The following is a 25,234-nucleotide window of genomic DNA, read 5'->3' as shown; positions in this document are numbered from 1 at the left end:
CCAGGTACTTGAGCCATCCTCCACTGCTTTCCCAGGTGCATTAGCAAGAAGCTGGATTGGAAGTGAAGCAGCTGAGACTCAAACCAGTACCTGTATGGAATGCCCATGTCACCGGCAACAACTTAAGCCTCTACACTACAACACTGGCCCCCTCCACAAACTTTCAAAATTCCCATGTGTTTACTTGATATCATCAAGTAAAGCTGGCTTCCATATCCATCACCGCACATACTTGGCATTTTTTGGAAGTCAGAGCATTCCAATTCTGCTCTCTTAGCAATTTTTAGCAAATAAGAGATTTGTATTACATTATCAACTATTGTGACCATGTTCAGTATATAATTTTTAAAGATTTATTTATTTTTATTGGAAAGTCAGATACACAGAGAGGAGAGACAGAGAGGAAAATCTTCCATCCACTGGTTCACTCCCTAAGTGGCTGCAATGGCTGAAGCTGAGCTGATCAAAAACCAGGAGCCTGGATCCTCCTCCAGGTCTCCCATGAGGGTGCAGGGTTCACATGTAGGGAACTGGATGGGAAGTGGGGCCGGGATTAGAACCAGCACCCATATGGGATCCTGGCGCGTGCAAAGCGAGTACTTTAGCCACTAGACTACTGCGCTAGACCCATGCTCAGTATATTTTAAAAGGTATTTTCTCTGTAAATACATCTTCATTATGCAAAATCATGGCTCCAGCCTGGATGTTCCCCCAAATTCTTGGGTTGAAACTGAATCCCCATGATTATGGTATGTGGGGCCCTCTGGGGAAATGGTTAAGTCATGAGGCCCTCATGAATGAGTTAACACCTTGTAAAGGGGCTTAAGCAGTCATGCCTTTTCTTGCTTTTCCCATCTTCGGTCATGTGAGGAACAATCCCCCTCCTCTTCGCCCTTCTGTCTCCTGCCATGTGAAGACACAGCATTGAGGTAAAACAAAGAGCAGCTTGCATCAGACACCAAGCCTGCCAAATCCTTGATGGTGAACTTCCCAGCCTCCACAACTGTGAGAAATAAATTCATGTTCTTTATAAATTTTCCACATATTATGTTTAAAGCAACACAAATGATCTAAGTCATCAATTCATTCATCGTTTAATGTGCTATGTGCCAGGTACCTGCTAACTGCCAAGAATGCATAATATAAAATTATATATAATGTATGCATATTATAGATAGTATCTACACATGTCATAAATATTCTATAGATGGATGTGCTGTGAAGTTGAAACTAAACTAGTAGCCATCCATGGGGTGAGTGTTTGGCCTTAAGTTGCTAAGTCATCAGCTGGTACATCTCACACTGGAACACCTGAATTCAACTCCCAGCTCTAGATCCAGACTCCAGCTTTCTGTTAATGCAAGACATCATGGTGATGGCTCAAGTAATTGAGTTCCTGCCGCTCATGTGGGAGACTAGGATCGAATTCTCTGTTCCTGACTCCAGCTTTGCTCTGTTCCAGCCAGTGAAAACATTTGGAGAGTGAACCAACAGACAGAGCTCTCCTTCTCTCTCTATCCCTCCTAAGTTAACAAATTTTAAAAAAATGTATTAGCCATCTAACCTGGTGCTGCAGACCTACTAAATAAGAATTCTCAGTGTGGGTACTTGTGAGAGCCAGGTTGGGTGTAGAACAGGTTGGGCTGGTCTTGACTTCCGTTGAACCATGTGAAAGCTGTGTCTGAGCGTAGACCAGGTATCACTCGGCTGCAACACCCAACAAGAACCAGCATGGGCATGGCCGATTGATCAAGGCCACTGTTCTTGCCAGGACAGGAAGTGGACAAAGTCATCCTGGGCCAAGGACCCACTGGTGTGTGCAAAGAATTGCCACTGGGAGGAGCTTGGGAAACTCCTTCATCAGGATGCTTTCCCTGCAGGTGAGCACATGAAGCAAGGCAAGGAGCAACCCAGACCATGCCAGGTTACAGTACCCACTGGCATACATGTGGGTCAGGTCTGGGGACAGACCAGTCTGGGCCAGCCTATAACACCCACTGGCAGATGTGAGAACCAGGACAGGGGCAAGGGGAGCCAGATCAGGCTGCAACACCAGCCAGTATACATTAGGGCTGGAACAGCAATCAGGCTGGGCTGGGTTTGGCTGCAGCACCCACTAGCAGGAGCTGGAACGGGGGTGGGCTAGACCAGGCCAGGCTGCACTACACTGCACCATGGTGCTGCCTCCACAGACAGGATCTCTTTTTTAATCTCAGAAGTTTTATAAATATTTCCATGCTTCCAGACTTTGGGGTCTGTGATGGGAGGGGCATATTTAAGAGTATTTAAAAGCTCTGGGGGACAGAGGTGGCTGGCGGAATGTACCTTACATGACAGGTAAAAGCCACTTCCTGGGGCCCAGTCCATCACTCTGTGTAAAAAATCTGCCTTTCAAATAAAAAAAAATAATCAATTTTGAAGAAGAAAATGTTTACTTAATCTTTTTAAAATGCTATATGAAATCAAAATAAAATCCCTTGTTCATTGAAAAAAAAAACAGATTGTAGACGCTGAGATGAAGTGAGTCATGCCAACCTGGGCTCAGTGGGGGCCAGGTTCAGAGTCCCAGGGACAGGGGATCTGATAGGACTCAGGTAGCTTGGCTCAGGTCCTGGGGCCCACCTGTGTGGTGGCGGCCGGGTTCGTGAACCCCAGCGACAGGGGAATTGGTGGGGCTTTGGAATATGGGAATATGGGAACCAGTGGGGTCTGGCCCGGGGCCTGGGATTCGACTCCTAGGTGGGTGCCAGGTTTGTGAACCCAGGGGTGGGGGATTCAGCGAGGCTTGTGATGCCTGGCCCAGGTCCTTGAGCTCAGCTGCAAGAACATGCCCTACTTAATGAAAAAGGCAGAACAGTGGACACAGGCCCTGTTGTAAAAGGAGAATATGGCAGCTCATTTGATGCCATAGCAGAAGAAGAACAGAACAAACTGGACAACTAGCCCAATCAAACGATGACACCAAAAAACCTCGGTGAATGGAGACTTGAGGTTTACTATGTCAGTCAATGGACATCCTTAGATTGGTGAAATCAACAGCATTTCAGAACTATCCAAACCATTTGGGCAGAACCCTTGGAATAGGTACACATTGGGACACTGGGTTGATGAGGTGGCAGTTCCTCATCCCTGAGTACTGGGATGTGTGGAAAGTCATGAGTGGCTTCTTCCTTTGTCTCTCCCCTTCCCTCAGAAACAATAAGAAAGAAACAATAAGAAGAAATAGCATATTTGGAAACAATGAGTTTACCCAATTTTTCCTAAACCTCGATCCTTCTCACCCTGATCAATCATATAATCATGATAAAAAATAGAATTAAATAATAAAAAAAGAATTCTCAGTGTGGGCCTCAAGAATATGTCTTGTCTGGGCCCGGCAGCGTGGCCTAGCAGCTAAAGTCCTCATCTTGAACACGCACGGATCCCATATGGGCGCCGGTTCTGATCCCGGCAGCTCCACTTCCCATCCAGCTCCCTGCTTGTGGAACGGGAAAGCAGTGGAGGATGGCCAAGAGCACTGGGACCCTGCACCTGCGTGGGAGACCTGGAAGAGGATCCTGGTTCCTGGCTTTGGATCGGCACAGCATCGGCTGTTGCGCTCACTTGGGGAGTGAATCATCGGACGGAAGATCGTCCTCTCTGTCTCTCCTCCTCTGTGTATATCTGACTTTGTAATAAAAGTAAATAAATCTTTAAAAAAAAAAAAAAAGAATATGTCCTGTCAAATGCTCCCAGGTCATTCTGAGGTCCAGAACACGTGTACAGATTATCTTCATAGGAAAACAGCAAGATCCACATTACCTAGACATGAGTAACCAGCTAGAACACAAATGTCATTTTGTTAAGTGATTGCCATTGAGATATGTCACATTTATTGACCAGTAGCTGGGGAAGGGAGTAAATTTCAGCTACAAAGCCTGACAGACACCATGACCAAGAAGTTCAGGGGAACAAAGAATAAGGTTGGTAGACACACTTCAAGCAAGGTAAGACAAGGAGACTTATGCCAAAGGTTTAGGTGCATCAAAGGTTTAAGTGGATGCCCCAGAAATGAAGTCTACCTCACCCACCCAGAAAAGTGGCCTGGGAAGCCATAGACTATTCCCAAACTTTACTCACAGGAAGAGGGTCAATAGTCCATCATTGGGTCAGTTGCCAGTTGAGACAGACCCAATTAAGAGCAGCCCTAATAGCAGATAAGCAAAGCAGGCGCCAATATTCTCCACATGAAAGATTCTGGGACAGGACAAGCATTTAGCCCAATGGTTAAGACACCAGTTAAGAAACCTGTGTCCCATGTCAGTGTGTCTGGGTGCCTTTTCCAGCTCCAGCTCCCAATTCCAGCTTCCTGCTGATGCAGATACTGTAAGGCAACCATGATGGCCCAAGTATTTGAGCTCTTGCCATTCAGATTGGAGACCCGGTCTGAGCACTTTGTTCTTGATTTTAGTCTGGCCACACCCAGGCTGTTATAGGCATTTGGTGAGTAAACCAGTATACAGAGCACCATATTGTCTTCCTGTCTCCCTCTCTCTTTTTAATTGAATACTTAGAACAAAACTCTCAAGGAAATGTTCAGTGTCTGGGAGCCTCATTTTATATAGATTCTTTTTTAGCAAGAGCAGCATGGGAAATAGTAAATGTTTAGGACGTGTTTACTCTTGGTACTATTCTAAGTGGTACTGACTCTAAGTATGACCACAGAAAATACGACCACAGTACTCTTCAGCAGCACTGGCCCTTAAAAATACAACACGAGGAACTGGAGCTATGGTGTAACCTGTAATGCTGCCACAAGTGGTTCTAGCATCCAGCTCCATCTCCTCGCTCTCCACTTCTGATCCATTACCTGCTAATGGCCTGGGATTTGGGAAATCACCCCTGGATCTCTGCCTGCTTAGCCTATGTGAGTGGTCATAGGCACACAACACACTGTCCCCGAGGGAACCCACTGACAATGGTTTTGGCTAACCAAGACCTCAACCTGGCCTGTTCACTGGGTGTGCAGCGAGAGCAGTGGGCTACACCCCAGTCTCTCTTCTCTGTCTTTTGAAGAGCTGTGCTGGGACTTCCTTGGTAGCAACTCTAAGAAGTTAAAAATGACCTGCAGCCTTTCTGCCAGCCACACATGGTGAATGTGAGCTGAGACACAGCTTCCAGCCTATGTGCTGTACGTGACTCACAGCCTACCTGCCTGTGACCTGAAGGCTTAGCTTCTAGTCATGCATGTAGAATGTGACCTGTCACTTGGCTGGAGGGTCCAGAGAGATAGACATGTAACTCTGTTTTTTCAGATAAAATAAATAAATCCTTCAAAAAGTACTACATGAGTCACATACAGAAGCCACATTTCTAATTGCTATATTTTCTACTAGCCACATTAAAATAAATAAAAGGTGAAATTAATTTCAATATATTTTACTTAACCCAATATAAGCGCATCTAAAATATTATTACTTTAATACATGTGTGTGGAAATGTTGCCACAGAGACATTTTATATTCTTTAGCTCATGTTAAGTCTTTGAAGCCCAGGGTATGTCACACTCACAATCTTCTCGGTTTGGAACACTCCCGGCTGCTTGCATGGCACCAAAGGAAACAGAGGGTGGGCTAACTTTGGTAAAAATTACTTTGGAATGCTGACTTTGGAGGACATAAGCTTTTTCCTTCCTTTTAAAAAAGAAGAATCATTTTTTTTAAAGCAATGTCTCTTTGTTCACCTTGCACAATTATCAGAGATAACTCCTTCTACATTTAAGTAGTCTTTGTAGGCAGGAACTTCCCTTTGGATTGCTAGATTTAGAACCCTCAGGATTCGAGCACCTCCTTGCTCAAAATCCTCTGGAACAGGGAAGACGAGCCTGCTGGCTTTCCTCTGATGAGCCAGCAGTCTGCTTCCAGGAAGAGACCCCAGCTTTCAAGAAGCTGGGATTCTCATGAGACATCCCCCTAGTCCACATTGAAACACCTGGTCTCTTGCAGACTAGCTTTGTCTTTCTCTGCAGTTGTTCTGTTTCTCCTGACAGCAACCAGGGTCCTGCTCCTCCACCCCACTGTAGCCAGTCCCAAGTTAGACCAAAGACCAGACGTGAGGGCTGTACCTATGTTAATCATGTCTGCCTTTTCTTTGTGCCTCCTTGTCCCATTTCCTTGACTGTCATTACATCTCAGCAAGGAAACTGCATTTCAGAAACTACCCCAAATTCTTCTCCTTTCAATTAAAAAAAAAATTCCTTTGGGAAGGCAGATCAGAATTTCAAAACCTCAAACTTCAACAAGGAGTGGCCGGTCTGACAGCCATTCCCATGCACAAACTTGTGTAATATTATTTAAATCCTGAAACATAATTTGGATGATTAATGGCCCCCTGGGATAGGCCAGACACTTGGTGCTTGCTAACCGCACCCAAATTCTCAAGTGAGTCTCTAAACTATGCTGCAGGGAAGCCTGAGCTAATGGTTTTTAACGAATCTTAAACTTCAAAACCAGGCTGGATGATTTGCAGAATATCTCCCTGTCACTGCACTTGACCTCCATGCCTTGGAAGGACAGCTGTTGAGGGCCTTGTTGTCTGGATCATGGAGAGGAAGAGAAGCCAACCTTCTGGCAAATGTCCCAGCCAGGGAGGGATGTACTTGTCAGAGGGACTAAAACAAAGAAGAAGGGATGGGTAAATGCAGTGAGAAATAAAATTAGTAGCAAAGATCTTCATCTGTGCTTCCTGCTTAAAAAAAACTTTGAAAGAGGTAGAGAGAGGGAGAAAGAGACAAAGATCTTCCATGTGTTGGTTCACTCCCCCAAAGAACTGCAACATTCAGGGCTGAGCTAGGAGGAAACCAGGAGCCAGGGGCTTCTTGGGGGTGTCCCACGCAGGATCTGAGCCATCCTGCAGCTGCTTCCCCAAGTACATCAGCAGAAAGCTGGATTGCAAGTAGAGCAGCCAGGACTCAAACTAGTGCCCAGAGGGCTTGGTGGTGTTGCAGTGGTTGGCTTTCCCCAATTCACCAGCACTGCTCATTTCCATTTTCTAATCATGCAAAAATGCATTTCAACAAGTTCACAGAATATGTGTATTATGGAAAAATGGCACATAGATTTCAAATTTTTGGCACCAAAATACACTTACGTTTTCTTTCCATTTTTCCACAAACTCTTTGAAGTGACCTCATGCTCCTATGCCTTTATGTGAGTGGAACATAAGAATTTGCACAGTGGAAGGTACAGACCCTGGGCTTAAAGGAGCTGCATTTCCTTGTTGCCTGTATTAATCTCAGCTCCATACAGGCTGCCAATTCTTGATGAAGTCTTCAAAACACATGGTATGGAAAAGCCCAAGACAAGGCTAGGGGGACAGAGGAAAAGAAAATTGATTCTTTCTTGTTTGATTTCTTTTCTGAAACAATAAGAGAGACCTGCCATTGGACATGACCTTCCTGCCCTGGGAGCCTGTGCTTCCTTCACTCCCTGCCCCAGTGAAGGTGTAAGACTTTAATTACAGGGAAGATGCAGATTTCACATCCGTCTGGAAAGCAAGCTGGGCATATTTTTTCCTGCCCCTTTGCAATCCTGGGATTTTCCATCATTATCCATCAAATAAATTCTACAGGGATTTCTTGCTAATCCCTGTCTAGGTGATTCTAGACACACAGAACCACAATACAGACTCAGGCTGCTGTGAGCAGTGGGCATGGCCTTACTGACAGCAGAAATTCTTTCATCGTTTGTTCAAAGAGATGGGGTTCCCTGGGGGGAGGGGTTCAGAGGGATAACAGACAAGCAAACAAGGGCAGCAGCTTTCTTGCCTCATCCCTAGGCTGTCCAGAGACGGTGCGCCGTGAATCAAAGCTCAAGATTTGGTGAGCACCAAGATGGCTCACTGTCCTCACAACCCTTAGAGGTCTGTTTTCTAGTTATGAAACCATCCTTTCACCTGCCCTATGAACATTATCAGCTACTACTAGTGGGTGCTTGTTGATTTCTTTTTTAATAAGATTTAGGGGTGGGGAGGGAAGAGAGGGAAAAGTCAGACTTTACAGAGAGAAGGAGAGACAGAAAGATCTGTCCATTGGTTCACTCCCCAAGTAGCCTCAATGACTGGAGCTGAGCTGATACAAAACCAGGATTCAGGAGCTTCCTCTGGGTCTCCCACACAGGTGCAGGGTACCAAGGCTTTGGGTCATCCTCCACTGCTCTCCCAGGCCACAAGCAGGGAGCTGGAGGGGAAGTAGGACAGCCGGGATATGAACCAGCACCCATATGGGATTCTGGCAAATGAAAAATGAAGACTTTAGCCAATAGGCTACCAGGTCAGGCCAGGCCTGATGATTTCTAAACAACACATAGCAGGCTAAATGATCAATCTAAGGAGATTGCTGGTAAAGCTCATGGTTTTAGCTGTTTTTAAAAATTACTCTTGGGTCGGCACTGTAACACAGTGTGTTAACACAACACCAGCAACACCTTTTGTCTGGCAATTCCAAGAGTCCCAGGTGTTCCACGTCTAATCTGGCTCCCTATTAAGTGATAAAGGATGGCCTAAGTGCATGGATTCCTGCATCCCTGTGTGACACCTGGATGAAACTCTTGGTGCCAGCTTCAGCCTGGCCCTGACCTGGCTGTGGTGTCCATTTAAGGAGTGAACTGGCAGATGGAAGCCTCCCTCTCTTCCCCTCTCTCTCTCTCCCTGCTTCTCCCTCTGTCTCTGTAACCCCATCTCTCAAATAAAATAAATATTTTTTTTAAAAAAGTCATTCCCTTCGATTCAGGCTTGCAACAATATGTCCAAGTGAGCCAACAACTGATGAATTATTCTTAAGGTGATTATTCACACAGTGACTATTTTTCAGCTCTAAGAAATGAATGAAGCTGAGGCAGATGTTTGGCACCGTGGTTGAGGATGCCCAGCTTTGCTCCTGATTTCAGCCTCCTGCTAACGCACACGCTGGGAAGCAGCACTGATGGCTCAAGTAGTTGTGTCTCTGTCATCCATGTGGGAGATCTGGATTGAGTTCCAGCCCCCTATGAATTGGTGGATGAACCAACAGATAGAAAATCTTAATCTCTCTCCCTGTGTGTATGTATGGATGTGCGTATCATACAAATAAAATCGAACTTACAAAAAGAATGACGCACCAGTGCATGCAACAAAATGAATGAAGCTTGAAAACATTATTCTGAGTAAGAGAAACCACAAAAGGCCTCATATGGTGATACTGTGAAATGTCCAGACTGGCAAATCCATAGAGACAGAAAGTTTAGTAGTAGTTAACAAGGACAAAGGGGAGATAAAAATAGAAGTGACTTATATGGGGTACAAGTTTTTCTACTGGGGTGATTGAAATGATTTGGAACTCAATGGCAGTCACGGCTTTCCAGCAGAGAATGATTAATTCATATCACTAGTGATGTGAATTTTACCATTTTTCAAAAGCAAGCAAATTTAATGATAATACTAAAGATCACTGCTTTAAGGCTCCTCTTTGGCAGAAACCATCATTCCTGAACATAGCCTGAAACGTTGTGTTGCTTAAAGCCACCTCGAGTTAATCAAGCACCATTTTCCCCAATAAGCACCATAAGACAAAAATACACCCACTTAGGCAAATGTCACACCACTACTATATGTATCTATCTTGGCCTTGGTTGCTATTAAATCCACAGGTTTCTGCTTTGGGCCAGCATTGTGGCATAGCAAATAAAGCCGCAGCCTGTGATGCTGGCATCCCATGTAGGCACTGGTTTGATTGCTGATTCCTGCTCTTCCAATCCAGCTCCCTAATAATTTCTTGGGAAAGCACTGGAGGATGGCCCAAGTGCTTGGCCCCTGCTACCCAGGTGGGAGACCTGGATGAAGCTTCAAGTTCCTGGCTCCTGGCTTTGACCTGGCCCAGCTACAGGGCCATTGTAGCCATCTGGGTAGTGAATCAGTGGATGGAAGATGGATCTCTTTCTCTCTGTCCCTTCCCTCTCTCTCTGTAATGATGCCTTTCAAAATAAATGAATCTTTTAAAAAAAAAGTTACTGTCTTGATGCAAGTCCACAAAAGTATCTCAAAAAGGTGATGAAACACCAGTCACACCGCCATGTTCTCTGAGCCAGAGGACAACAGCAAGATTCATTTCACCTCAGGGACTTTTCTTCACTGGTGTGTCAAGGAAGGGCAGGGCCTCTTATCACACATCTCCTTTTTGAAACATGAAGCTGACTATGCCAGAGCATGCCTACTTCCCATGGCAGACACATGGATCTGTCAATAGCGTCACCTTGGGGAAAGGGACAGGAGCAGGGGAGCTTTGTTTGCATTTTTCACTTTGACTTGTAAAAGTCATTCAAACTGTTTCATCATGTACAGAGGTCCTTGGTTCACCAAAACTGTGAGTTATGGAAAAGCCATGCATGGATTTCAGCTTTTCCACATAAACAGAGACTTAGGTTACTTTTTCATGAAATTTAAGTGCCCTTATTCTTACAGGATGTTTGTAATAATATAGCTTTGTGCTTCATTGACCTATGTAATACAGATACTGCACATATATAAAAAACTGCAAACTGAACTGTCCATAATAGTTAAAATTTGGAACTAACTGAAGCATCCATCATCAGGTGAATGGATGAAGAAAATAGGGTACATATACACAAAGAAATATTCAGCTATAAAAAAAAAGGATGAAATTCTCCCACTTGCAGCAAAACATGCTCAAATAGACGGCATCATGAATGAGATAAGCCAGACTTAGAATGATATATATTGCATATTCTCCAAGGTCTTTTTGCTTTTTATTTGTTAAACATCTTACTCAGTGAAGTAATAAACCTTTTACTGTAGTGTAAGTCTGGAGTATGTGATCTCAAAAGTTAAAAGAGAGAGTGGGGCAGGGAAGAGAATGGCAGGGGAGGGGGATGACATTGTGTTTTTAGAATTGTATCTAATCTGTTACATAATAATTAAAATCAAAATAAATAATTAAAAAACAAAAAAGTACAAGCTGGGTTGTTTGCTTAGGTCAACTGGATCTCACCAGAAAAAGGGGAATCCAAATTGAGGACATTCTGTTAAAGCAATTCGGGAGGACACTGTAAAAGTGTCAGCGGCATCAGGAATGAAAAGAAACACTGAGGAATGGTTCTAGATTAGCAGAAACTAAAGAGATCTGACCACAACTGCAATACATGAATCCTCCCAAATAATTTTTTGCTTATCTATTTTTCTATGAAAGGGGCAGAGAAAGAAATAGATGGAGAGGATGGCTAAGAGAGATCTCCCATCCTCTAGTTCACTCTGCAAATGCCCACAACAGCTAGGGCTGGGTCAGGCCAAAGCAAAAAATCAGGAACTCAGTCTGGGTCTCTCACATGAAAGGCAGAGACCCAGGCCAGTAGGTATTGAGCCAATATCTACTGCCACCCAGTCTGCACATGATTGGGAAGCTGAAGTTGGAAGTGGAGCCATGACTCAAGCCCTGGCATTTTACTTGGATGTATGCATCCCAAGTGGTCTGAACTACTGGACCAAATGTTTGCCCCAAGATAAATGAGTCTTCAGGGATCATGGATCATAGGATCCTGGATTTTATTTTACTTCTATAGAGAACATTATTGGGACAATTGGGAAATTTCAATATGGACTGACACTGGATGATAGTTTTTCTATCCTTGATTAGCATTAAATTCCTGGATGAGATGACAGCAAGGATGACTTTGCTTTTTGAGATATACACTGAAATATTAAGTGCTAGCATGTGCATCATAAACTCTGGTGTGGGTATTTGTATGTAGAGAAGAACATAAAGTAAATGTAGACTTTGAATTTTTACCTAACCTCCTTTAGGAAGAAATGCTGGGCTTTCTATAATCAAAGAGTTACAACCACAAAGAGCAGAAGCAACAGGGTGACACTTAGGTTGTGAGCCACCAAACAGAATTTTCAGTACAGTTTCCTTGAGCCTTCAGTTAGAAAACTGCCATCGCCTGCACACAGGAATTTGTTCTTCCCAGCTCTGTCTGCCCAGGGAAGCTGCCAGCTGCTTCCACCCTCTGCAAGCCAATCTGGGCCCAGGCAAAAGCAAATCACTTGGAGACAGCTTTTTCCAATAATTACATTTTATGAGGCCTGCTGGATTTTCATTTCCACCACCTCACATATCCTCTGCCCTTTTTTTTTTTTTTATACTCATGCATCCTTTAACTACACATGTCTCACTTGTGTCAGGGGTCGATCTGCCTGCGGCTAACCCAGAACCCTGCAGTAATTCATCTCATTATACCAGATTCTCCACTCCCGGAAAACGTACTAGAAATGCTGTATCCCAACAGACAGACTTGCTTTGAAGCCCAGGTCTACCATGTATGTGTTCAGCTCATTTGATCCATTTCTGAACCGTTTTGTGCCTTGGGATCTTCATGTCCACCATGAGGTCTCAGTGGCCACACACACTCAGAGCCATCTGTAGTGTCAGTGAGATTGTGCACACACAATGCCCCGCACATAGGAGTTAATCACACACACACACACACACACACACACACACACACACACACCACTTGTTTTGAAGGGATCTGACTGTAAAGTCTTAAAAAAAAAAAACTCAAAGATCATTTTAAGAAGTCATCTTGGAGGAAAAAAGATTATTTAGTGAGGGATTTAATTTTTCCTGAACAATTCACGATGAGCAAGATCATTGAGAAATGATACTTTGAAAGGGCAAACTTATTACACAATGACACTTCCAAGGTTTATTATTCCTAGTATTTAACTACTTATCTCTTCAATTTTCACACAAAGCTAATCATTAATATTATCATGTTTTAAAAGTAATTATTTTAAAAGCTTTCACTATAATAGCTGAAGCCTCTTTGGCTATTCCTGATATGAAAGAAGGTAAAAGTATTTATTTTTTCAGGACTGACATGAAAGAGATTGATTTTTGATGCCAAGAAATCACTTAGCATTTATGTGACTTCAACCTCATGGCATCTTAGAATCTGTTTATCCTTCATTAGGATTCTTCCTTGCAGCATAATGCCAATGCTCTCACCTCTCTCACACCTTCCCAGAGAATCCAGAGAGAGGCTGGAGATGCGATCATGACCCAAGCCACATCAGCCACGTGGGCCAGCACTTGGCAGTGTCACTGGCTGCCCACCCAAGAGCTGGGAACTTGTCTGAGTCCAGGACCCCCAGCAACTCTTGCCTGGAGGACAATCATGTGAGGGGAACTGAGACAGGATCTGATATGAAGGACCCTCGGCTCGGGTCCCAAGGTCTGTCGGTCACTCTGTTAAAGGTCTACAATGATCTATGCCTATACCACCCTGAACATGCCCTATCTCGTCTGATCTTGGAAGCTAAGCAGGGTCGGGCCTGGTTAGTACTTGGATGGGAGGTCTACAATGGACCCATGTGCTTTCAAGTCAATCTCTTCACACCATTTCTACTGGAAGAGATTAGCCTTTTTCTCGATCAGCTGCAAATCCAGCACAAATGAAGGAAAAGAATTTTCTGTTTTACATTGTTAGTGAATAAGAAGTACTTAGTGTGACAAAAATTCTACATGTTACTATGAGTGTAACCATGGAAAAGGGCAAGGCACTGTTTGAAGCACTTCATAAATATTAACTAGTATAGTCCTTACATATTATATTACCATGCCAATTTCTACTAGAAATAAATTTTAGGGTGTGTGTGCTGTGCCTGTGGGATGTGTGCTGTGTGTAGTATGGTGTGGTGTGTGTGTAGTAGAATGCAAAGAGCTTGGGCAGATAGACTGCAATCATTGCCCCCGATTATTTCCAGAGAAGAAACAACAGGGCAGGGAGAGATCGGGAGATTTTCAAATTTTGCTCTTTGTACTTAGAATTTGACTGCTGTATAATGAGATAAAATGTCAGGCTTTTCATGCATAATCTTTCACTTGAGAAAATCAAATAAAGAATCAGCTCTAACAAAACTGGCAAGCTCCTATTCTCTCCTGGACTTGCAACTCTAGTTGGGATTTGTTTCAGCGACTGCCATCAAAATGTCCCAACAAGCACTTATCACACATTCCCAGGCCTCACGCAAGGTGCACTGTACATGCTGTCTCAAGAAGCTCTATGAAGTCCCACAAGAGATAGATTCAAAACTGTATTACAGATTTTAAAGGGGCTATTTTGGGGTGTCTGAGCTATAAAAAAGGAATAATTCATACAATCCTTTCCTTGTATTCATCTATTTCCATTTCTTCTCCTTAAAGATAAGAGGAAGGAGGAAACACAAGAGATTATTGTTCCCAGTTGATACAAGTGGGAATATAACTCAATCAAGATCACAAGGGAAGGTGGAGTGAAAACCAGAGACAAGCACCTGGTCCCCAGATCCTCAACCTCATGTTCTTGGCACCAGAACTTGACTCACCTGGCCCTGCCATTCCTGCCACCACAGACTGACAGCTGGTAGAGTGAAGATTTAACTCTGAAAGAGGTCCTCATGACCTCTCATCCAGAGGCCCTCAAGCCAGTTGGACATGCAGTGCTGCCAGCACCAACCACTCTACCTGTGGCCCTCACTCAGGTTGACAACAAAGGAGCCAGAGAGAGGGAGGCCGCAGGGCCTGGAGCTGGGAGCACCTACTACGGCTTTACTTACTGCTAAGCCTGGCAGAGGCGCTCAGGAACATGCCTGGAAATGAGCTCCCGGGTGCTTCCTGCTGTGCCCTGGGTACCGTTCTCCTGCTTGGAGAGCATGGGTAGTCCTCGAAGCCTGGAAGGGTGACTCACATTGCGTGACTCAGGGGTCTGTCATGAAGGCCTCATGAGTCACACATTTCCTGACCAGCACATGGGGCAGTACAGGAAAAGACCTGCAGGCTGCCAGTGGGCATGTGTTCTCAGGGAACCTGCTACTTTGAACACAAATAAAATGCTCAAGCTGACACTCCACAGGTTTCAGGGGGAAGTCTTGTTATTGTGACAATGCTCTAGTGGTTGAATTTTTTTAAATTGTGGCAAAACATACAGGGCATAAATTTATCATTTTACCCACGTTTAAGTGCACAGTCCGTGGCATCAAGCATATTCCATTATCACACCACCATCAGCACAATCCAGTCTCTGGAACTTTCCAGCTACCCAAACTGAAACTCCATACCTAATAACACCAGCTCCCCAGCCCACCTTCTGACAGCTCCTAGGAACCAGTGTTCTACTTTCTGTCTCTGTGAATGGGACTACTCTTGTCTGTAGTGTATCATTCCCTTCACTGTCTTTTCATTGAAAAGTTTTTAAGTTTTTTTTAATTTTACTTGAAAGTCAGAGTTACACAGAGAGAGAGAGGATGAGAGAAAGATCTTCTGTCTGCTAGTTTGCTCCCCAGATGACCACCATGGCCAGAGCTGAGCCAGTTCAAAGTTGGGAGCCAGAGCCTCCTCCAGGTCTGCTTATGTGAGTGCAGAGACCTATCCTTCACTCCTTTCCCAGGCCATCAGCAGGAAACTGGACCAGAAGTGAAGCAGCCTGGACTTGAACTGGCATCCATTTGAGATGCCAACGCTGAAGGCAGAGGGTTAGTGTGCTATACCATTGTGCAGACCCCTGAAAATATTTTTTTTAGTAAAAAACAAAATGGATAATGTTTTTGTTTTCTTTGGTATATACTTGGATTCTTGATATATTTCTTCCAGAACCCTCTAAATAGAAATAGGAATGTCTCTTGAATTTTTGTTCATGGTGGGTAGCTGCAGATGAAGAAGTAGGGCTGACCAGGCATTGCTCCAGTTGAGCAAGGAACTTGCTCTGGAACCCCAAACCCAGCACATGCTGGTCACTCACACAAAAAGACACCAGTTTGCCCGAATCCCAGCCACTGCCTTGCCCAGATGGTAGCAGTGACCAGGAGAGACAGCCAGAACACAAGTCAGATAGTACCCCTCATGACTGCTCACAAGGACTGCCACTTTTGCAGCTCCACGGGTCCCCTCCCAAAAGCTCACTTCCTGCCCAGGGCCACTGCTCTCAGGGCTGCAGAGATAAGCCATGCAGAGGCTCCAAGGGTCAAAAAGATTCATTGCTGAGAAGCCCTCTTGGGAGTTCAGCTAAGCAAAGGCTCTTAGAGCTCCAGAGACTCCCCAGGCCATAGTAGCCATGACCACAAATGGCCAAAAGTCTTGGGATCATGAATATTTTGAGTTCAGACTAGCCCAGATGTGTGCTGTAACAAACACAGAGATCAGGAAAGAGATGCATACCACTGAGAGTAACTAGCCTTCCCCAAGTCAAAGCCGCCTCCATGACTGACAGAAGCCACAGTAGCCAGGAGACATTTTTACAGAGCCAGAGGCTCCATCCAGACCCGGCCTGCTGATTCATTTCCATGCCTGGCTGGCCTCCACCCACAGAACAATATGCACAGCTTTTCCCAACAGCTCACACCTACTGCTCTTCAACATATAAAAGCAGCTGCAAAGGAAATGCATGCTTTTCCCAAGGGCTTTGTATTGATCCAAATACAAAACCCCAATTAATGCATCCCCACATTGTTGACATCCTCCTCCTGGTCGGTGGGTAGGTCGATCTCTCTCTCTGTCTCTCTGTCTCTCTTTCTTTCTCTCTCTCTCTCTCTCTCTCTCTCTCGTCTAGAGTGGAAAAATAGGGATGATGCAAACAAATGAACAAACAAAACACAACTCTCCTGATAACACAGAGAGCAGCAATCTAGTGGCAAATTGTAGATTTTGGTAAGTGACTCACGGCAGAGTTAGGAGATGCGGGACAGCCAAATGTCACTGTGATTAGTCACAGTGTCCAGTGTCCCCTTCACACTTCCATGAATATCCTCTTCCTCCAGAATCCCTCAAGTGACTTTCCAGGGCTCCGAGGACAAAGACCACATTCTTATTACAGCCTGACCCCAGCCTTTTCTCGCCTGGTTCTGGGGTTGTTTTCCCTCTCCCTGTACCCTCATGCCTTTGACATGTGCTATTGCTCCTAATGAGAATACTTCTCCCACACAGCCCTTCACCTTCTTTAAGCCCCAGCATTCTGCAAACCCCCAACACAAGCATTACGTTGAACTCCCCAATCCCACCCCACCCCACCCCACCATCCTCCTCTAGGTAATCTCCTTGCTTTGTGTGCTAACTGAGGTTGATGCCTCTCTTGTCATTTCCAGATTTCCTGTGAGCATGCAAGACATAGTCTATGGATGGCAGAGACATGACAGCTGTCTACTCCCAACTTTCTGCTGTACTTTCCTGTACTTCAGAACTGGAGGTTTTGCAGCCATGGTATCAAGATGTGATTTGAGTTCTACCCAACAGGTGTCCTGGAATGCACAATGGTGAGAAGGCAGTGCGACAGGTCTGAGGCTTGCTTTTGCCTCATGCACATAGGAGTTGGAGACACATGGTGCTAGGGCCTCAGACTGGAGGCTGACGTGTCTGGAGACATTTCTGGCAGGGGCCTCCAGGATGATGGCTGTGCCCTAGAGCTGCCTTAGCAAGGCATCACCTGCCTCTGCCACCATAGGAAAGTCCTTTCTTCTTCACCTACTAAAGTGATTTCCAGCATCCCTGCCTGCTGCACATGAGTTATCCACTGCAGGGACAATGTAACTTAGGCTGCTCATCCACCCCAGAGTGGCCAGTCAGCGAAGGCCAAGAAGCAGCATCGGCCATAGGGAATGTATAGCTTCAGGACAACCTGACAAGTGGCCACGCTACAAGTGGCCACGCTGAGCACAGTCTCCCCATGGTTGATAGCCATTATTAAAAACACCCAGAGGGGCCTGGCGCAGTAGCCGAGCAGCTAAAATCCTTGCCTAGCATGCACCAGGATCCCATGTGGGCGCCAGTTCTAATCCCAACTGCTCCACTTCCCATCCAGCTCCCTGTTTGTGGCCTGGGAAAGCAGTTGAGGACAGCCCAAAGCCTTGGGATCCTGCACCCATGTGGGAGACCCAGAAGAAGCTCCTCGTTCCTGGCTGTGGATTAGCTCAGCTGTGGCCATTGTGGCTTCTTAGGGAGTGAACCAGTGGACAGAAAAGTTTTTTCTCTGTCCTCTTCATCTCTGTATATCTGACTTTCCAATAAAAATAAATAAATCTTCAAAAAAAAAAAAAAAAACCCACCCAGAGATGAAATTTCACACTCTTTTTGGAGCAAAGAACAGTTCATGAATTGGGCAGCTCTCAGAACCAGACGAGGTTAAGACAGTTCTGACAGAACAGGAAGTCAAGTACAAAGAGGACTGGCTGTAGTGAGGCAGCATAGGCCTTAACTGGACAGTCAGATTAGTTGGTTGCCTGCCATTGACTGAAGCTGTGACTGGGCTGTTTATAACGTTCATGTTAGGTTTCAGGTTAATATGTAGACACTTACAGGACATATTCACAGCACAGAGTTGGCCTCACCTGCCATGTAACTCCACTGTAATCCAGATTCTGTACTTGGAGGCACCTCCAGGTGTCATTTTGGAACCCAGCTATCCTTCTAGAGCTGCAGCAAACACTAAGCATCTGGAGTCTGACAACTGTAGCACCTGGGGAGGATTTTCTAGAGTTGAACGTGTCAGGAGAAGCAAAGACCTTCCTGAGTCACTCCAAATGGCCGACAACCCTCTACACCCCCAGCTCTCCCCCTCACCCCACTCCCTTCTGGACAAACACACCCTGTGACCTTGAAGGTTGCTCATCCTGCAGTCACTCCGAAATCAGGGTGGGGAGGGAGGGAGTGAGGATGAGGTGGGAGCATTTGTTGTTACCCCCTCCTCTCACACTTCACATGACACAGGACAGATCATGTCAGCCGCCATAAAGGCAAGCCCGGCCGAAGCTACCGGGTGGGTCCCCGCAGAATGACAGCACATTTTCTTCTCCTGCTGTCTGCAAACTCTGGCTCAGCTACAGAGGGCTCAGCTGGAATGCCCAGGGTGTGACATTCATGCGTTTGGATGGCAAACTCAGAGGGAACATGGGTAAGGCTGAGCAAACATCACCTACAGCAGCAGCATGGGGCCTCTGATCCTTGCCCAGCTCATTTTCCCATTCCGGAAGGCCTGTGGGGAGCACCTGCCAGGATGAAAGGGTCTCGGCTGAAGGAGCTAGCAGGGAGGAAAGGATGAGTGAGAGATTAAGCACAGGACTTAGCTGAGTGGCAGGGGGAGACAAAGAAATAACAAATCGCTACCAGAAAAACAAAACAAAAAATCACCTAGGTTTCTTGCTGGTCCATGTGAAAATGAGCATGCATCCCTTCTGAGTAGGGAACATTCCTTCTAACGGACTTAGGAGGGAGCTCTTCCGTGATCCAGGCAGGACTGAATGCTCTGGAAGCAAGTGTCTCCAGCTTCCCTTCTCAGACAAAATGCACAGCCCTGTTGCTGTGGGGAAAGGATAGCTGAGCTATGGGGACCCCCTAACTCACTCTACAACCATGGCTTAGTTTAACATGCTGAGCTTTTTGAATGACTTTACTTGAAGAAAGGAATATATTAACTTTCAAAAACTATGACAGGGCCGGCATTGTGGCATATCAGGTAAAGCACTGCCTGCAACCCCAGTATACCACGTGGGTGCCAGTTCTAGTCCTAGGTATTCCACTTCTGATCTGGCTCCCTGCTAATTTCCTGGAAAAAGCACAAGATTACCCAGGCATCATCCCCTGCCACCCACATGGGAGAACTGGCTTTGGGCAATCTTCCGCTGCTTTCCCAGGCCACAAGCAGGGAGCTGGATGGGAAGTGAAGCAACTGGGACACAAACTGGCACCTATATGGTACTCTGGCACATTCAAGGCAAAGATTTAGCCACCAAGTCACTGTACTAAGAACAAGACTATTTATTTATTTATTCATTTATTTATTTATTTAGAAGGTGAAGTTACAACAGAAGAGAGAAGGAGAAAGACAAGGAGAGAGAGAGAGATCTTCCATCCACTGGTTCACTGCCAAAGGCCACAATGGATGGAACTGGGCTGACCCGAAGCCAGAAGCTTCTTCCAGGTCTCCCATATGGGTGCAGGGGCCCAAGCACTTGGGCCATCTTTTGCTATTTTCCCAGGACATAAGCAGGGAGCTGGATCAGAAATGAAGCAGCCAGTACTCAAACCAGTACCTATATGGGATGCTGGTGCTGCAGGCAGAGGATTATCCTACTATGCCATAATGCCAGTCCCAATAAATAAGTCTGTTTTTAAAAATTAAATTTAAAAGATAACAACTGGAAAACCATAGAAATGCTTCAAAGACTCCTGATTCTCAGCCTTATATTTTTCCTTCCTCCCAACTTCATAAGGTTATTTCAAAGTTTCTACAGGGTTGTGAGAGAAAGTGCATAGTCTGCCTGCAGCCCATTATTACTTAAAGATCTCCTGGAAAATATTCTAGCTAAAGAGAAAGTCCAGAGGGAAAGGTGATAGCATAGCAACTAACACAGCTTGCGATGTTGACATCCATACTGTTTGTACTTGTTAATATAAACGCTGTGAGGCAGAAGGCAATGGCTCCAGTACTTGGGTTCCTACCACTTATGTGGGCAACCCAAATGCATACAAAGGTCCTGGCTTCAGCTTGACCCCATACACCCTTTGCAGGAACTTGGGGTATGAACTAGCAGATGGAAGAACTCTGCCTGTCTCTCTCACTCTCTCTCTGCCTTTCAATTAATGAAAATAAAATTTTAAGATGAAAAACAGGAGTGAAGTAAATAAATTTTGGACCAGTGGTGGTCTCCTGGAATCAGAAGGGATAGTCTCTATCTTGCATGCTAAAAGAGGGGTCACCTGTGTGGAAGTCCCGGAAGAAGCTCCTGGCTCCTGGCTTTGGATTGGCTCAGATGTGACAGTAGCGGCCATTTGGGGAGTGAACCAGCAGACGGATGATCTTTCTATCCCTCCTTCTCTCTGTGTATCTGCTTTTCCAATAAAAATAAATAGATCTTTAAAAAAATGTAATGCCTTGCCAACTTACATGGACTGGAGTACTGCCTGACATGGAGTGGACATGCACCTGTGCAAAGGGTCCTTCTAGAGCAGCCTCAGAGCCAGCCCTGAGTCAGAATTCTGGTGGCAAGCTCACCTCTCTGCATTACCATTCCCTCAAAAAAAGCAAAACGGAAATAATGAAAAGTTCTCTTCACTTCTACCTAGACATGTGGTTAGAGTGTACATATAGTGATGTCTGGGAAGCATGCTTGGAGGGCAGAGGAAAAGTTCAGAACAGCACTCAGTATGCCCAGCCAGTGGGGTCACCAACAGACCCTCTTGAGACTCTGCAAAGTGATGGACTCCAATTATGAAAACACAATTGCACATGTTAACAACCAAATGCTTCAGAAAGTTTTCAGGGACGCCTGCAAACCTGAAGTTCATCATGGGTCCCATGATGCCCAGGTAAGACGACAATGCCCCAGGTCCAGCATGATGGCCTAGTGGCAAAGCTCTCAAACGTTGCATGCACCAGGATTCTGTTTGGGTGCTCTACTCCACTTCTGATCCAGCTCCCAGTTTGTGACCTGAGAAAAGCAGTCGAGGATGGCCCAAAGCCTTGGGACCCTGTACTCACGTAGGGGACCCGAAGGAGGCTTCTGGCTCCTGGCTTCAGATCAGTTCAGCTCCAGACATTGTGGCCATTTGAGGATTGAACTAGTAGACAGAAGATTTTTCTCTTTGTCACTCCTTCTCCCTGTAAATCTTTTGCAATAATAATAATAAAAAAAACTTAGAAGAAGATAACAATGACGACAATGACAACAATGACCCAGGGGAACTAGAAACCCTTTACTTATTTGTGTATGTGTGCCAAATTATATGACAGTGCCTTGGAATGAATGATCAGAAGAATCCACAGTCTTTTCTATTGCTAAGCAATAAAATGAGGTGACTGAGAACACACACCTGAAGGTCAAGCAAGCTGGGGTACAAATTCCAGTTCTGCCACAGCTGTATGATTTGGGGTGAGTGACACAAGGATCTAAGCCAAAGTGGCCATTCACCAAGCTGCTGCGCAGAGCAGGGAGAAGGGGCTGTACAACACTTCCCAAGTAACCTGTTCCAAGTGGTGTGTCTCAGTGAGGGCAACTGTGACACCAGAGGTGCTCTTGGCAGACTGGACAGAAGCAGTCACCCGGCTGAGTAGGTGCACCTGCAGGCTGCCTGACACAAAGGTAACTCAGGGATGCTCTGGGTGGGACCAGCCAGGCCCCACCTGTGCATCCAGGGACAGTCTTCCATTAATGTGGGGACCCCTCAGCCTCTCAGCTTCGCATGATGACACCTGGTTTCCCTGGTGATTTTCCCAGTGGGGAGAGAAAAGATCCTCTCAGGACCTCACAGGGCCTTGTGGTACAGGCCTCTCTGTTCCTTGAAAGGGCAAAACAGATGCTGGGGGGAAAATGTGGGGACATCTGTCCTTAGCTTACAGATGGACCTCTTCTCCCAGTGTCTTCATGTGGGCTCCTTCTATGCATGTCTGCATCCTAATGTCCTCCATCTTTAGGACACCAGTCATGTGGAGTCCTACAGATGGGACTGCCTACCCCAATGACCTCATTTTACTTCCATTACTTCTTCTGTCTTCTGTCTTCCATTACTTCTACTGTCTTCTGAAGAACTAGGGTTTAATGTCTTCAACATACAAATTTGGGGGATATACAACTTAGCCAAAACACCGGTAGGAGCTTGCTAAACAAATGAGGGCACATTCATTCATACTGGGAACACCAGGCACTTATTTTAAAAATAAGGCAGTTGGGACCAGCATTGTGGCATCACAAGTTAGGCTGTCACCTGTAATCCCTGTAACACCAGCATCCCATATGCTTGTTCGAGTCTCAGCTGCCCCAGTTCCAATCCTAGCTTCCTGCTAATGGTCTGAGAAAGCAATGGAAGCTAGTCTAAGTGCTTGGGCCCTTGCCACCCACATGGGAGACCCTAACAAATCTCCTGGCTCCCTGGCTTTAGTCTGGCCCAGCTCTGACCATTACAGCTATCTGGGAAGTGAACCAAGGGATGCAAGACCCTCTCTATATGTCTCTCAGTGCACTTTTCAAATTTAAAAAAAAAATCTATCTTTAAAAAAGAGGGCAATATCATAAAGCCTGAAACAGTAAGTGCTGGAATCACCTGCAAGGTATATACTAAGGAAGAGCAGCTTTAAGTACATAATGAAGTGCACAGTGTGTTGTCAGTAGTGTAAAGGATAAGAAAAGGTGTTGCTGGGTGTGCAGATTACCATGGAAATTAGGACAGGGGAAGACAGTTTGATCCCAAAAGAAGTTCCTGTGGGCTGCGATGCAGGAGAGAGAGGGGACTACCTTCTCACTATAAACTCTCACAGAAGCAGTAAATGTTGCACCATAGGTTTATTTTTGTGTGAAATATTAAAGATTAATTTAAAATGACCTAAGAGTTTAGGTTTTGTTAAACAACAACAACAAAAAAATAAAACCCTCATTTAGATGTGTTCTGGAAAATTAAAGTGCTTTTCTTTGTCCTTGAAGTTTCCCCTTTGTGTTTCTTCACAAATCTCTATCTCCTTGGCCTTCTCACCTGGTCCCCCATCTCTGCAACTTCCGCTTGATCTCTGGTGCTCACTCTCTCCATCTCACTCCATCTCAGACACACACACACACACACACACACACACACACACACACACTTGAAGAGGTAGAATTTTCCAGAACTCTGGAGTGCTTTGAGTGGCAGTACCTTGGGAGGGTTCCCTCATGCATGCTGTCGGGTTATTTCCCACTGCCAAGAGGGAAGACAGAGGAGAGACATCAGAAAAAGAGAAAGCATCACTCCAAATAGAATGGAGATGGCAGCACTGCAAAGTAAATAGCCAAAAATTTCACAAGTGTCATTCACTGCTCACAAAGACTGTTTTTAGACAACATAATAATCCACTACAACATTTATTCTGTCTGCAGGATTATTACAGCACAATTTTACCTTTCCATCTCCTGTGGCATAGTGTGACTTCTTGAGTAGTCATTCTTTGTCTTTCCCAAGTTTTGGGGTCAGACTAGTCCAAATGATGACTTGGGGAGGTGAGGGAGGGGGATGGTGACAAGAGGCCTCTCATGCCTTCAGTGCTCTTGCACCATCCCATATTACTGCTTGTTTGTACTCCTACCAGCCTCCTCCTGGGCACCACCCAGGATGATTCATGACAACTGACTTCAGGCCCGAGGTCCTCTGTGCCCCTGCCCCACCTTCTTGCTCTAATTCTTTCAGAAAGCCTTGCTTGGATTGCAGCAACCTAAGTTACTCTTCCCCTTTCAGAAAAAAAAAAAAAAAAAAAAAACTTCCTAAAATGCTTATGTATTCAAAGGGCAGAGTCGCAGACAAAGATAAAGAAACAGCAAGAAAGAGACAGAGAGAGAGCGAGATCTTGCATCCACTGGTTCACTCCCCAGATGCTTCCAACAAGCTTTGCTGGGCCAAGTGGAAAGCAGGAGGCTGCAACTCCATCCCGTTACCTTAGCCCATACCTTAGCCCATGTCTCCCACATGGGTGGCTGAGACCCACATACTTGAGCCATCATCTATGTCTTGCAGAGTGTGCCTCGGCAGGAAGTCGGATCAAAAGCAGAGCCAGGACTTGGATCTAGGTACTTTGATACGGGATGTGGGCGTCTCACGCAGCAAAATTACCTTGGTGTGCCACAATGCCTGCCACTCCCTTTTTAGAATTGTTTTGGAATTTACAAATATTGCAGTTCACTTCGGGAACTATTCCTCACACCCCTTATATGGGCTCTGTTTTGGGGGGTGGAAAGAATAGAAGGGAGGAGGGTCAAGATTAAAAAGTAAGGAAGGAGACAGGGACATCTTCAGAGTTATGATACAGCCAGTCCTCCTGGGACCTAAAGCTTCTGGATATGGTGGATCTGAGGTTCACTAAGAGGCATCAGCAACAACAGGTCTCCAGTGTTGGCCTCCCTCTTCCACTCCAGAGCTGGCCTTCCAGCTCATTCAATGACTCCACACCAGGGCCTGGGAATGGCCATTAGTGTCCTTTCACCTTTCTCCTCTCCTACCAACTGACGACTTCTACTAGTGCTTTGGACTTTCAATTCCCTAGTAAGAACCTTTGTTTGGCCCAGGGAAACTTTGGGGATAGACCACAGTGGTTACTGTCAGCCAAAGGTTTAGCTGAGCTTAAAACAAATGGTCAGTCCCAACCTATCACAATCTTGGAAATGTTTTCTGCTCCCTCCCTTTTCTGGGACACCATGAGTTCACCCAGTGCCCTCATGCAAG

At 45.4% G+C, this 25,234-nt stretch overlaps 1 non-coding gene across 1 annotated transcript; it reads left to right on the top strand.

Moving 5' to 3' along the window:
• The first annotated feature begins 22,218 nt into the window (after positions 1-22,218).
• Positions 22,219-22,350, top strand: LOC118757953 (small nucleolar RNA SNORA64/SNORA10 family). The gene has a single exon (XR_004995454.2). It is a non-coding gene; the product is annotated as a small nucleolar RNA SNORA64/SNORA10 family (small nucleolar RNA).
• Positions 22,351-25,234: the final 2,884 nt, after the last annotated feature.

Source organism: Ochotona princeps, chromosome 5 (assembly GCF_030435755.1).
Source record: "Ochotona princeps isolate mOchPri1 chromosome 5, mOchPri1.hap1, whole genome shotgun sequence".
In the NCBI taxonomy this organism is placed as follows: domain Eukaryota; kingdom Metazoa; phylum Chordata; class Mammalia; order Lagomorpha; family Ochotonidae; genus Ochotona; species Ochotona princeps.
The sequence above is the reverse complement of the archived record's forward strand: the minus strand, read 5'-3'. Positions and strand labels throughout refer to the sequence as shown.